This window comes from Malaclemys terrapin, chromosome 9 (assembly GCF_027887155.1).
Source record: "Malaclemys terrapin pileata isolate rMalTer1 chromosome 9, rMalTer1.hap1, whole genome shotgun sequence".
NCBI classification, from domain to species: domain Eukaryota; kingdom Metazoa; phylum Chordata; order Testudines; family Emydidae; genus Malaclemys; species Malaclemys terrapin.
In genome coordinates, this window is record NC_071513.1 from 83314463 (window position 1) to 83330253 (window position 15791).

Genomic DNA, 15791 nt, shown 5'->3' on the forward strand with positions numbered 1-15791 from the left:
CTGTACCGGTCACTAGACAACAGAGAACACCAGGCTGGGTGGCAACCCCAGTGGGGATTGCCAGGACACTGGCCCTTCTGGACCCCTTGGGTCTACCACCAGCAGCAGGGGGCTTCCTCCAGGGCCAGCTACTCGGTGCACCGGTCCCATGCAGGAAGCTACAGTGTCCAGACCACCTGCACCTTCGCCGAGCGAGAGACCGGAGAAACTGGCACCGAGTCCCAAGGTCAGCTGTCCCGGCCCAAACCGGAAGCCCCTCCTTCAGGAGAGGGGGACCAGCAGGAGGAAGCCGAGCAGCTGCTGACCACCTCGTCATCTCTGGATGAAGCGGTGGCAGGCACAGCGGTATCAGGGCCTTCACCAATAGACCACAAAGCCCACCTGCGTAAGGTTGCTCATAACTTGGGGTTACAGGCCGAGGAGACTGTTGAGCAGGAGGACCACATGGTGGACATTCTGAGCCCAGAAGGTCCATCCAGAATAGCAATTCCGCTCATTAAGACCATACAGTCGAACTATAAGACTATATGGCAGACCCCGGCCTCCAACGCTCCAACAGCCAAGGGTGTGGAGCGTAAGTACTTCGTCACATCAAAGGGGTTCGACTTCTTGTTTTGCCACCCAAGCCCATGTTCCCAGCTAGTCTCGGCAGTAAATGAGAGAGCGCCATGGGCAGCAGGCCCCGGCCCCTAAGGCCAAGGAAGCGAAGCGCCTGGACCTGTTTGGCAGGAAGGTGTATTCCTCAGGGGGCCTCCAGTTGAGGCCACCCTCAATAGACATAACTTCAACTCCTGGGCAGCAGTGGGGAAGTTTAAGGACAATCTCCCGCAGGGTTCCCAACAGGAGTTCACGGTGCTGGTAGATGAAGGCAAGGCCGTAGCAAAGACCTTTTTCCAGGCATCCTTGGATTCGGCGGATGTGGCAGCCAGGACAATCGCGTCTGGCATGGTCATGCGACGCTCGGCGTGGCTTCAGGAGTCAAGTCTGCCGTCTGAGGTCCAGAACTCGCTCCAGGACCTTCCCTTCGAAGGGTCCGGGCTCTTTTTGGACCAGATGGACGCAAAGCTACATAGCTTCAAGGACTTGAGAGCTACACTCAAGACGCTGGGTATGCACACCCCGGCGACTCAACGGAAGCCCTTCAAACCGCAGCCTCCTCCTCAGCATCACTACTAGCCTCATCCTAGGCATGAGCCCTACTGCAGGCGAAGCGGGGATAACAGGAGGTGACGTAATAATAGCAGTAGCTCCAATAGGCCGGGCTAGAGCCAAGGCCAACATAAGTCCCAGCCGGGCCCTAAACCAGGCTTTTGAAGGTGTGCTTGAGGACAGCATACCAGACCAATCACCGGATCCGTCCCCTTGTTTCCTGAACCGCCTGTCCCGTTTCTCCCGTGCGTGGTCCAGCATTATGTCAGACCATTGGGTGTTACGCATGGTGCGAGGTGGATACATGCTGCAGTTCTCCTCCCTGCCCACCCCCATCACTCTTCCCCGTCCCTCTGCAGGGACCCCTCTCACGAGCACCTCCTGGAACAGGAGGTTCGCACGCTCCTAGTGGTGGGGACGGTAGAGATGGTACCAAAAGACCTGAGGGGGAAAGGGTTCTACTCCCGATACTTCATCATTCCCAAGGCCAAAGGAGGTCTTTGACCCATTCTAGAGCTGCGCCAGCTCAACAAGTTCCTGGTCAAGGCCCAGTTCCGTGTGGTCTCTCTGGGCACCATCATCCCTTCCCTGGATCCAGGGGAATGGTATGCTGCCCTTGACATGAAGGACGCATACTTTCATATCGCCATCCACCCAGCGCATCACCGATTCCTGCGTTTCACTGTGAACCAGGAACATTACCAGTTCACGGTTCTCCCGTTAGGCATAGCTGCGGCCCCATGGGTGTTCACAAAATGCATGGCAGTAGTGGCGGCCTTCTTACGGAGGCAGAGGATTCGAGTTTACCCGTACCTCGATGACTGGCTCCTGGTGGGCTGGTCCGAAGAGGAGGTTCAGTCCCACATGCAGGTGACCCTGAGACTATTCCGCACGCTGGGGCTCCTGGTCAACGTCCCCAAGTCCACCCTCATTCCAACTCAGAGAGTGGAATTCTTAGGGGCGGTCCTAGATGCGGTACAGGCAAAGGTGAGCCTTCCAGTATCACGATTCCTGGCCATCCAGAAAGCAGTGCCAGTTTCCCACTACAATGGCCAGATGCTGCCTGGGGCTGCTGGGTCACATGGCAACATGCACGCATGTGGTCAAGCATGCCAGACTGAAACTCTGAAAGCTGCAGGCTTGGCTCACCCATGTATACTGCCCAGGCAGGGACCCCCTGGACTTGGTAGTGACAGCCCCAGGGGACGTGCTAGACTCCTTGCAGTGGTGGCGGTCCCAGACCATGGTTTGCGAAGGCATCCCCTTTGCCGCACAACAGCCGGACCTGATGCTTGTGATGGATGCATCAGACCTCGGATGGGGTGCTCACCTAGGGGACCTCAAGACTCAGGGCTTGTGGTCGGGCGCAGAGCAGTCGCCCCATATCAATGTGAAGGTGCTCAGGGCGGTTCGTTTAGCCTGCCAGACCTTACACGCCACTTTGAGCGGTCACAGCGTGACAGTTCTGACGAACAACACGACTGCCATGTTTTATATAAACAAGCAGGGCGGAACCCATTCCTCGTCGCTCTGCCATGAGGCTCTCCCCCTCTGGAACTTTTGCATAGCTTCCGCCATTCACCTCGAGGCGTCGTATCTCCTCGGGGTGCGGAATGAACTGGCGGACCACCCCAGCAGGTCATAACCACATGCACGAGTGGACACTCAGAGCTGACATCGTGTTTTCGCTCTTCCGCAAGTGGGGGTTTCCCCGGGTAGACCAGTTTGCCACCAGGGTCAACGCCCAATGCCTGCAGTTCTGCTTGTTCCAGGACTGCAGCCTGGGCTCAATAGCAGAAGCATTTGCGATCCTGTGGGAAGGGAAATTGAAATATGCCTTCCCCCCCGCTTCCTCTGGTCCTGCTCAGGGTGCACAGGGACAAGGCGGCGGTCATCCTCATCGCCCCGGCCTGGCCCCGCCAGCACTGGTTCACCACTCTCCTGGAGCTGTCGGTAGAAGCCCTGGTAACCCTGCTCCTACACCGGGACCTCATCACACAGGACGGAGGGCGACTCCTCCACCCCAACCTGCAATCACTACATCTGACGGCATGGAAGCTCTGTGGCTGAATGCTTTGGAGAGCCAGTGCTCCCTTCCTGTGCAGCAGGTTCTACTTGGTAGTAGGAAGCCCTCTACCAGGGCGACTTACCTGGCCAAGTAGAAGAGGTTCTTGTACTGGTGTGGGCCCCAACAGGTTCAGCCACGCCCGGCTCCGGTCCCGACCATTCTAGAGTACCTACTGCACCTCAAGCAGCAGGAGCTGGCCCCGTTCTCAATCAGAGTGCATCTGGCGGCCATCTCCGCCTTCCACCCGGGGTTTTCAGGGGGCTCGGTGTTCTCCCACCCAATGGTGGGGCGGTTCCTTAAAGGACTGGAGAGGATGTTCCCTTACTCACGCCCCCCAGTCCCTCCATGGAATCTCAGCTTAGTCCTTTCTAAGCTCATGGGGCCCCCATTCGAGCCCCTCACTACCTGCTCCCTCCTCCACCTTTCCTGGAAGGTGGCATTCCTGGTAGCCATCACCTCGGCCAGAAGGGTATCTGAGCTGAGGGCACTCACCTTGGAGCCACCATATACAGTGTTTCATAAAGACAAGGTGCAGCTCCGTCCGCACCCCAAGTTCCTCCCAAAGGTGGTCTCACAATTCCATCTAGGCCAGGACTTTTGTCTGCCAGTGTTTTTTTCCCAAACCCCATGCGGACTTGAGTCACCGCAGCCTGCACACCCTGGATGTCCGTCGAGCGTTGGCGTTTTACTTGGAGCGCATCAAGCCCTTTTGTAAATCCACGCAGCTGTTCGTGGCCGAAGATGAGAGGCCTCCTGGTGTCGGCGCAGCAAATCTCCTCCTGGATTACAGACTGCATTTGGACACGTTATGACCTTGCAGGTGTTCCGGCCCTGGTGGTCACGGCCCACTCGACCAGGGCCCAAGCAGCTTCAGCGGCTTTCCTGGCACAGGTCCCGATCCAGGAGATCTGCAGAGCAGCCACCTGGTCGTCGGTGCATACCCTTCACGACCCACTACGTGGTCAACCAGCAGGCCTTTGAGATGTGTTGTTCATGTCCATTCCACCACCCGCCCTCCTACCCCTCTGTCGGAGTTGCCAGCAGGAAGGAACTGGAGGGGGTCGGGCCAGCGGGCACATATATGCATGGCGCAGTGGTGCCACTCAAGTGCGGGCCCCGCCAGCCCGAAGGGTGCGGCTAAGGGAAAAGTTTCCAACGCTTGTGCACGCGGTGTGCGCACACCTAATGTGGAGTGGACTTGAACAACACATCTCGAAGAACAACAGTTACGAAAAGGTAGGTAACCGTTTTTTCTTTGTTTTCCTGGTCTGTAAAGTGGATATATTTAACTTTATAAAATGCTCAGAGATAGTCATATGAAAAGTGCTTTTTTCATGCCACGTCTTATGTGAAAGCTGAGAAAAGAAATAATTTAAAACAGCCAATTAAAAGCTAATCACCACAGTTAATGAATAGGATCATGCAATATTTTTGTTGCTGCTGTACAGCCAAAGATTGAGTTAGAGGAAGCAAAAGTTAATGAAGAATTTCAGAAACTGAGTTCTGTCCATATTGCTGGTGGTGCTAGTGCACAGAGGTAAATACAACACAACCATACTTCCTTTAGCTGTCTAAGGAAAGTGTACAAGGGTTAATTGGGGCTTGACCCTCTCTGGAGTGGCGGGGAGCCACACCGGCTCACTACATTCAGTTATTGTTCAGGGAATTAGTCTGTTTGCGGGGGTCTCCCTGGGCAGCCCTTGCAGTAACTGAAATAAAAACTGTAAGCCCAGGCCCTGGGTCAGGGTGGGCAACAATGAGTCACGGGCTCAGGCCCTCAGGCAGGGCTGAGCAGGAGCAGTACAAACAGTGAGGAGCCCAGGCCCTGGGTCAGAGCGGGGCAACAATGCGTCAGGACTCAGGCCCTCAGGCAGGGCTGAGCAACAACAGTACAATTAATAGCAAGTCCAGGCCCTAGGTCAGGGCGGGCAATGCAGAGTCAGGGCTCAGGTAGTGCTGAGCAACAATAATACAAACAGTAGGGAGCCCAAGCCCTGGGTCAGGGCAGGGCAACAATGGGTCAGGGCTCAGGTTCGCAGTTAGGGCTGAGCAACAACAGTAGGCCCCAAGCCTCCAAAGGCCTGGGAGAGGGGGAGACTGCCACCCACGAGTTGGGTGGCAGGGGGGACTCAAGCCCTCCCACTCCACTGCGTCCCAGCCCGGGGCCCTAGCAGCGGCAGAAGACCCGCTGCTTAGTCAGTGGGGATCCTGGCCGCAACACACTGACATGAGTTCTGGCAGTGCTGCAGCCTGACTAGGGTCGGCTGCTCCCGGGCTACTTCCAGACTCTCCCTTGGGTAGTACCTGGTTCGGGGTGTTGTCCTCTGGGGGGTCCAGCACCATAGGTTCCTCTGGGTAGTGGGCGAGCGGCAGGCACGGCACCACCTCCGGATAGCGAGCGCAGGGTAGGTCCGGCAACTCCTCCGGGTAGCGAGTGCAGGGCAGGCCCAGCCAGTCCTGGCGGCGTCTGGTCTCTCCGGCAGCTCGGGCCTCACTGAGCTCTGAGAGCGAGCCTTGATACTTCCAGGTCTGGGTTCTTCCCCCTCCGGGGCGGCGAGGAGCCACACCGCCTCACTACAGAAAACAATAGATGTTTGCTAAAAGATAGATGACAAAACTAGAAAGGAAGTAAAGTTACAAGATTCTAAATGGGCATTAAAAACCGAAGAGTGAATTGGGCTGGTTTGCTGCAGCTCAGTGAACCAGTACATTTCCCTTAATCTAAGCTTTCCTGGAACCTAAGCATTCATTTAAAAAATAAATAAGGTGTGTGTGTGTGGGGGGGGGGGGGGGGGGGGGAGGAGGAGTAAAGTCTCTGTAGACTTTGTGGTTGCAGAAATTAACCTTTGACATATGAACCATATGTAAGCCAATTCTGATAAATTGGCCTGCGTCTACAGATATTCTGAAACAATAGTTCTGTAAAATGTGAAACTTCATCCTATTGGAGGTACTAGTTAACATAGTTTAACTGATTAAATTATTCAGGAAAGAAGGCTTTATTGTGAAGGTCTTCATAATCTGAGTGGCATCTCATTGAGACATCATAATTATTTGTATTATTGTTGTGCCCAGGATCCCTAGTCATGGACTAGGACCACATTGTGCTAGGCGCTGTACACACAATCCCTGCCTGCTCCAAAATGTTTACAAACTAAGTGGTTGGAGCATCACTTGAGAGAGCATCCTCATTTATTTTCTAGTTTGAGCCTTGTCTAAAAACCATGAAGAATATTATAACTTTTAAAACTATAAATACCAGTCCCTGTGTCTCATAACAAAATTGTGTGTACATCAATATCATAATCTGTTTTAGTTATATTGGGCTACTAACAATTTTGTTATGAGACACATAACACACTTTTAATTTTAATGAAGTACTGTCCAGTTGTCGTGTTTATCCATGATGCTTATCTTGTCATGGAAGAAGTACAATATAAGCTAGCTGTAATTTGTGTTTAAATACGATCTTTCAATAATAACTTAATAGTCCGGTTGTATTCTGCATGTGTCTGTGTTGCAGAGCTTTGAGAACCAGCTAAAAAGCAGCAAAAGTCCTCTCGTGTATCTGGATGTTTGGGTCTAAGTTTATAAAAGGGCCAGGGGACTCAAATACCACAATTCATTTATTTTTGTAGTTACTTATTAAGCATCCTAACACCCCTGTGAGGTGGTTAAGTGTTATCTTCTTTATACAGATAGTTCTTCTCAACTTCTCAGAGAAGTTACCCAAATGGTCATATGGCAAATTAATGACAAGAATGGAACTAATAACTTTTAATTTCCAGTCTAATGTTCTACTCACTAAATTACATCCCCTTCTCTAAAATAAAAAAGTAGCCATTTAGTGCGTGTACTCTCTCCTTTTGACTAGTCAGCTTCTTCTCCAGCCCAGTGTTCACCTAATCAATTTATACCTTCACTGTGGTCTCTCACTACTACAACAGTGTCCCCAGGACTAATTCCCCCCTACTAATTCCTGTGAAGAAGACAGGTGAGATGTCAGCAAATTCTCCTTGATTTATATTGCTTTCTCACTCTACTTTAATATTTTAAGTGTAAAATCAGAAGGCCTAATTCTCAAATTTACTTGATATCATCTGTATTAATTTCAATATTAACACACTGTTGTCAGTATATCTTTAACATAGTAACCATAGATTTTTGTAAATAACAGCAGTATCTACATAAAATGTTTAATAGTCGTTGTAAACCACAGTTTTGAATATACTGATACTTCCAACCTACTGTGCTGAACCAATGGATCATGGAGATGTAGGAGTGTGAAGTATATTGTCTTAACTTTGTGACTCCTCCAGTAGGGCAGCTGGGATCCTGACTGTTGACTGTTTCTTGTTTGCTTTCCTATCTTTTGCCTCTGAGTTGCAGGGTGTGGAAGAAGAGAACATGTAGTTGAACTGCTTGTTGGCATGTACAACTGAGTTCTTCATCTGAGCATCGGATAGTTTCCCGAAAAGACTAGGGATCACCAGTATAAAACATTTAAAAGCAGATGAAGCAACATGGTTTCTCAGTCTATTCATGGCATGTTCAGAAGTTTAATAAGACATGCTTTGGGCAATTTTGTGTGAGAATTTGTCATATTTTCTTGGTGCTTCATGTATAACAGTTCTGATACGTGACAAGTTTACAGCTGAGAAAAATCAAATTTATAAGGAATACTATGTGCCTTATTGTCATTGACTCTTCAGTATAATGTGGTATTTTAAATTATATTCCAAAGCAAGACAATCATGTCTGTTAGCACGTATTTTATTTTTAATCCAAAAAAGCTCATAATGTTCTTCTAGTAAATTAACAAGAATAAAATTCATGTATCAAACAAATCTTTTGCATATTCTGTATAATTTTTTTGTGGCAATTAATGTTCTGAAATCTAATTGCAGAATATTAATTGTAATAAAGAATTAGTTATATTGTAATGCAAAGTAGCTCTGTTTCTTTTCCTTCATAAATTTGCTTGTCAAGAATAATTTGTAAGTTATGCTGACAAACATTTTCACTTTTTTGTCTATATAATTCATTATTTTTTCCCATTGGAATAACCACATTTGTTTTTGTTTTATATTCAACTTCAGTTTCAATATGTGGAATAAGTTTGAGTGTTATTTTCTGGAACTTAAAGGCTCTGTGTTCTGTTCAGTGCATGATATCAGTGTTCTGCATGGGTAGGGCCCTACCAAATTTATGGCCATGAAAAACGAGTCATGGATCGTGAAATCTGGTCTCTCCCTGTGAAATCTGTTTTGTGTGTGTACTTTTACCCTATACTGTGCAGATTTCACGGAGGAAACCAGCATTTCTCAAATTGGGGGGCCTGACCCAAAAGGGAGTTGCAGGGGCGGGGTCCCACGGTTATTTTAGGGGGGTTCATGGTATTGCTATCCTTACTTCTGCACTGCCTTCCAGAGCTGGGTGGCCGGAGAGCGGTGGCTAGGGTTACCATATTTCCACAATCAAAAAAGAGGACACTGGGGGCGGAAGCCCTGCCCTAGCCCCGCCCCTGCCCCACCCCCATCCACTCCCTCCCACTTCCCACTCCCTGACTGCCCCCCTCAGAACCCCTACCCCCCCTGCTTCTTGTCCCCTGACTGCCCCCTGCTGAGAACCCCCCACCCTAACTGTCCCCCTAGGACCCTACCTGTCCCCTGACTGCCCCGACCCTTATCCACTCGCATCGGTGGCAGGGTTGTAGAAATTTTGGTGGTGCCCAGAACCCCCCTCCCCACCTGCCTAAGGCTCTGGGAGGGGGGTTGGGTGGTGGGGGGAGGAGGTCTAGGGTGCAGGTCCTGGGCTGGGGATTAGGGTGCAGGAGGGGTGCAGGGTGCAGGCTCTGGGATAGTTTGGGTGCTGGGTGCAGGCTTCGGGCTGGGGCATGGGGTGGGTGTGCAGGAGGGGGTGAGGAGTGCAGGCTCTGGGATGGAGTTTGGGGGTGGGAGGCGGTGCAAAGGGAGGGGGTGCAGGCTTTAGGAGGGAGTTTGAGTGCAGGAGGGGGGGTGTGCGAAGGGGGGAGTATGGGGATAGGAGGGGATGCAGGGGTGAGGACTGTGGGTCTGAGGATGAGAGGTTCATGATACAGGAGGGGGCTCAGGGATGGAGCAGAGGATTAGGGTGTGGGGGGGGGGCGTTGCAGAGGCTCAGGGCTAGGGTGGAAGGGCAGGGTAAGGGCAGCTTGTCTTCCCATTAGTGGATGGGGGATGCTAGGACCCGGGGGCAGCAGACAGCAGTTGCTGCTGGCTCTGGCAGTACAAGCAGTACAAGCAGGCAAGGGAGAGGCAGGAGGGGGGCAGGGAGGGACGGACGCGCGGACTGGGGGTGGCAGGTGGAGGCCAGGGACCCATCCAACACTCCCCCGCTCCCTGACTACCCCGAACTCCCCTTACCATTCTGGCTCCACGTGTAGGCAAAACATGCTGCCCGGTGGGTTGGTTTGTGTGTTACACAGGGCTGCAGACAGAGGGAGGGGGGAGCAAGGGACGGCTCTGGCTGCTGGAGGCCAATGGGAGTGGCTCAATCGGCCCAGTAGCCGCACTCTGCATGGAAGGGAGGGAGGGAGGCCAGGGAGAAAAAAACCCCGGACATTTTAACCTTGTTACCAATTCCTCCTGGACGGCTATTTAGAGACGCAAAAGCCGGACATGTCCAGGGAAATACGGTGGCTATTGACTGGGCACCCAGCTCTGAAGGCAGCACCCCGCCAGCAGCAGCACAGAAATAAAGGTGGCAATAACATACCATGCCATCCTTACTTCTGTGCTGCTGCTGCCAGTGGCTCTGCCTTCAGAGCTGAACTCCTGGCCAGCAGCTCCCACTCTCCAGCTGCCCAGCTCCGAAGACGGTGCTGCCGCAAGCAGCAGCAGCATGGAAGTAAAGGTAACAGTACTGCAACCCCCTCTACAATAACCTTGCAAACTCCCCTCACAACTCCTTTTTGGGTCAGGACCCCTACAATTACAACATTGTGAAATTTCAGATTTGAATAGCTAAAATTTCCTATGAGTATGAAATTGACAAAATGGACCGTGAATTTGGTAGGGCCCTATGCACGGGTTTAGGTCAGTGTAAAGATGAATAGTTAGGTCTGTTCCTTTCAGTTATATCACTTGTATTTTTTAGTTCCACACAATGCTATTACTGATAAATCACCATGCACATATAAGCATGTTTTAAATTAACATTAAGAAGCAATATTAAAATCAAATACAACTTTAAATACATCAGAAGCAGGAAGCCTGCCAAACAATCTGTGGGGCCATTGGATGATCGAGGTTCTAAAGGAGCACTCAAGGAAGGCAAGGCAATTTCAGAGAAGCTAAGTTAATTCTTTGCATTGAACTTCATTGCAGAGGATGTGAAAGGGATTCCCACACCTCAGCCATTCTTTCTAGGTGAAAAATCTGAAGAACTGCCCCAGACTGAGGTATTAATAGAGGACCAGGACAAGGACCAGATGGTATTCACCCAAGAGTTCTGAAGGAACTCAAATATGAAATTGCCTACATAACTGTGGTATGTAACCTATTGCATGAATCAGTCTCTGTACCAGATGACTGGCGGATAGCTGATGTGACACTGATTTCTGAAAAAAGCTCCAGAGGCGATTCTGGGAATTACAGGTGTTAGGCCTAACTTCAGTACCAGGCAAATTGGTTGAAACTATAGTCAAGAACAAAATTGTCAGACACATAGATTAATACAGTATGTTGGGGAAGAGTAAACACAGCTTTTATAAAGGGAGATCATGCCTCACCATTCTATTAGAATTCTTTGAGAGGGTCAGCAAACATGAAATTCAGGAACCTGAACTGGTGGATTATTGATACAAAAGACAATAAATTGCTCCATTGACTAGTACTCAGAGGCCAATAGAAGATGATAAATTCCATTAAAATTCTGGAGAAGAAAACCAAACCATCTTGAGTAATGACCTTTTTCAGTGTTTGGTGATTATTTAAAAAAAAAATTAAACAAAGCAGGAAGGAGAAGTTAATTAGTACATGTATAAACATAACTTTCCATATGGTCTTCACAAAAGTTCTTCATTTAGGATACTTGTTTTACTAATGATGGTAAACGGACTATGGCCATTTATATATGTCTTTGGAGGAATTACCGGTATATCCGGCATATTGAACTAACTGAAGGTAGTTTCTGTCAAAGTATCATAACCTAAGAAGTGGGTCATTAAAGTATTCTATCCCTGATAGATGAGTTGCATTCAGATAGGAATATTCTATGTTAGAACTATAATGAAATATTTTCAAATTAAAAATCACTGTTCTTTTTTAATCCTTAGTTGATGTATATAGGCATGATTTGTAAGATTTAAATATATTGAAAAATGATATTATAATCGCGTTATATAACATTTCTAGTAAGGACACACTTGAAAGATGACACTCACAATCATGTTTAAATTGACAAGACTATTGAAATAAAACACGGAGAATATATCTTGGCATAAGGGACAGAAAGCCCAGATAGCTGTGAAAAGGGGAAACACTTAGTATACCTCTTGCAGCTTCCCCACTTTTTGTAAGCATCTGTGCCTTGACATCAGGGAGACCTGCAGCATTAAAACTATTCTGACATTAGCTACCTATGTTAGCAATATCACCAACTCTTGCTCAGAAAGACTGAGGGTCTTGTGGACCAAACCCCATTAGTCTATGATGGTTGAGTTGATGAACTTCAAGTGCCTTTTTACAACTTTTCCCTTTCCTGTTTATACACTTCTTGTCTTGTATTACTTTCTTCCTGCCCCTCAACTCTGCGAACAATCCTAGTCTCAACTGTCTGCTTTGCCCACAAACGTCTTTGCACTTTGTTCCATGCCATTCCTTACACATGGACTCTTATTGTGAACTTATCTGTAAGGCTGCTAACCTCTTCTCCTTTGAATCCCTTCCCAAGACTCAACTCTGCCATAATGCCTACAAAAAATCTGGCAACAAAAGATGGTGAGAAATTGTGGGAGGGACAAGTTAGCCACCCATATGAACCAGTGTGGGAATCTGATACTGAACCTTGAGAGCTATCATTGCTACACATGGACACTGCAACAGTGCAGTGGACTTCACCACCACATACCTTGCTCCATTACTGTGCTCCTGCATTCTTGTGGTATGATGCTGCAATGATTGTGTTCAACTTTCAGCTCACCCAAGACATTCCACTTAGTGCTGTGGGGGAAAAGGCTGGTGCTAAAGTCGGCACTATCAATCAATGAAAAGTTTCCTTCTTCAGACTGTGATGCTATACAAACTGGTGCCAAAGTGAGCAGATCCCTTTATTTGAGGCATTGAGACCTGCTAGGCTCCTGAATGGAACTTTTCTGGCCCTGATAACTTTTGTGAGAAGTGAAGTAATTCGGGGTGGCTGGCAGGTAACAGGGTCCTGTTGCATAGTGATCTCTCCTAACACACAAAGAATATATTCAACCAGTTCTGTTGCATCAGCAGTGTTTGGGGAGAGTGGCTGACATGGGTGGAAGTCATTTTTGGAGTCCTTGAGTCTTACTGGAGAGGCTGCAGTGGGAAGGTGTAGTGGTAGCCTCCTTTGTTGCTGGCTGTTTGGTGGAGGCAGTGGATGTTCTTGTATGGCCATCAAATATTGGTCAGATGGTCATTCACACCAATCAGTACGAGAAAAGACCTATGGAGACACTGTGACTCCAGATATTGGCACCTCTCCTTACTGTAGATAATGGATGTGCCATTAGTATGTTGCTCGAACACTTCACTGGTTATAGAATTGGTACTGTTGTTATATAAGGCACAAACTGAGATTAAACTTGTGAGGGACATAAAGGGTAACAAGAAAACATTTTACAAATACATTAGAAGTAAGAAGAAGACAAAGAACAGGGTAGGCCCATTACTCAGTGAGGAGGGAAAGACGACAACAGAAAACGCAGTAATGGCCGAAGTGTTAAATGCCTTTTTTGTTTCAGTTTTCACCAAAAAGATCACCAATCATTGGATTAGTAACATAGTGAATATCAGTGTAAATGGCCTAGTATCTGAGGCTAAAATAGGGAAAGAGCAAATTACGAATTACTTCCATGTCTACGCTACCACTTATGTCGGCAAAATTTATGTTACTTGGAGGGTATGAAAAAATACCCCCGAATGACATAAGTTTCTCCGGCATAAATGGTAGTGTGCACAGCTCTGTGTTGGCGGGAGAGATTCTCCTGCTGACATAGCTACTGCTGCTTGTTGTGGGTGGTTTAATTATGTCAACGGGAGAGCCCTCTTCTGTTGGCATAGAAGATCGTAAAGCAGCGCAGCTGCATTGGTACAGCTGTGCCCCTGTAAGGTCTCTAGTGTAGACATAGCCGTCAACAAGTTAGATGTCTTCAAGTTGGCAGGACCTGATGAAATACATCCTGAAATACTTAAGGAACTGAGTTGAAGAAATCTCTGAGCTGTTAGTGGTTATCTCTGAGAACTTGTGAAGGATGGGAGAGATCCCCGAGGACTGGAAAAGGACAAATATAGTACCTATCTATAAAAAGGGGAATAAGAAGAACCCAGGGAATTATAGAACAGTCAGCTTAACATCAGTACCCAGAAAGATAATGGAGCAAATAATGAAGCAATCCAATTGTAAGCAGTTAGAAGATAATAAAGTGATAAGTAACAGCATGGATTGGTCAAGAACAAATCATGTCAAACCAACATAATATCCTTCTTTGAAAGGGTAACAAGCTTTGTGGATGGAGGGGGGAGTAGTAGATGTGATATATCTTGACTTTAGTAAGGCTTTTGATATTGTCTCACATGACCTCATAAACAAACTAGGGAAAGTATCAGAGGGGTAGCCGTGTTAGTCTGAATCTGTAAAAAGCAACAGAGGGTCCTGTGGCACCTTTGAGACTAACAGAAGTATTGGGAGCATAAGCTTTCGTGGGTAAGAACCTCACTTCTTCAGATGCAAGTAATGGAAATCTCTAGAGGCAGGTATATATCAGTGTGGAGATAACGAGGTTAGTTCAATCAGGGAGGGTGAGGTGCTAGGGAACTAGGGAAATATAGCCTAGACACACCTATTAAGGTGGATGCACAACTGGTTGGAAAACTGTACTTAGAGAGTAGTAATCAATGGTTCAAAATCATGCTGGCAGGGCATATTTAGTTGGGTGCTGCAGGGACCTGTCCTGGGTCCAGTTCTATTCAGTATTTTTATAAATTATTTGGATAATGGCATAAAGAGTGTACTTATAAAGTTTGCGTCTCATACCAAGCTGGGAGGGGTTTTGCAAGAGCTTTAGAGGACAGGATTAGTAATCAAAATGATCTTGACAAACTGGAAAAATGGCCTGAAATAAATAGGATGAAATTCAAGAAGGACAAATGCAAAGTATTACACTTAGGAAGGAATAATCAATTGCACAAACAAAAAATGGGAAATTACTACAATAGTCCTTCTAAGGCAGTCAAGGATTTTGGGATGATAGTGGATCATTACTGTAACAGTACAAAATTAAAATTTTGTAGCTACAATTACCATGGTCTTTTTAGGTTTGTGGAAACAAATTCCGAAGTTACACCCTAACAATATTGGATATCTCATATTGTAAAACATGAGGGTCTTTTCTCATCTGAGCCTTTACTTATTTCACGTATTTTTGATCTTACTCATTAATGCAATGTTATTGAAAAATGCTGTATGCTTAATAAGACCCAGCCTTTGTTATTGTAGTAGAAGAGAAACTGTTCTTTACCATTACATACCAGAAGGCCTAATGTAGTGACAAAAGATGAATTGAAAAGATAAAATGAAAACTATTTGAATCTGAACGTAATGCCCCCATGAACTAGATTTTGTGTGTGTGTGTGTGTGTGTGTGTGTGTGTGTGTGGAGGGGGGCATTTAGCGCAGAAATCAGTTTTCTTTATTTTTTACCTTTTGAAGTCCCATGCTGCTTTTGGTTTTCTGAAGATTAGACACCACTATTCTGTGATGTCACTGACACTGTTGGTTGCAAAGATTCTTCTGTTATCTGAGAGTAATGCAGTCGGGACTACCTTCTGAACCAGGAATTGCTACAGCATTTTAAAAAGGGGTTGAAAACCATTTTTTAAAAAGCAAAGCAATTTCTGTGCTCAGGACTGCCATCCCTACCCCACAGAGTATGGTTAGTAGCGGTCAGACAAAACAAAATCTGTGACATATTACCCTCCACAATATCTGCATGACTAATAGGGAAGAAACCAAGAAAAGGTAAACTTAGGCTGAGCATCAGAAAAATCTTAACAGAGGTACTTGTCCATGGAATAACTTTCATAGAGAGCTATTGGAACCATGCAGCCTGAACCTGCAAACTTAGACTGGCCAAAACAATAACATATTATAGGGAACAGTCCTACAGAGACAGAGAGATGGGGTGGATGACTTAATCCATTGGAGCTACATGTGTCCCTTTGAATTCCGTTTGAATCGTGTGTCCGTTTTCAAGCCATGACACTTCTTATTATTGTAGTCTAAACTAGGAATCTCTTAATGTTTCCAGAGGCTTTTTGACATGCTACAGAAAAAGAGCACCTTCT

General features: G+C 47.4%; 1 protein-coding gene across 1 annotated transcript in view; it reads left to right on the forward strand.

Annotated features, from left to right (window-relative positions):
- The window catches only part of RSRC1 (arginine and serine rich coiled-coil 1), a 354741-nt gene that overhangs the window by 157968 nt on the left and 180982 nt on the right, over positions 1–15791 (forward strand). The gene's annotated exons all lie outside the window — the stretch shown is intronic.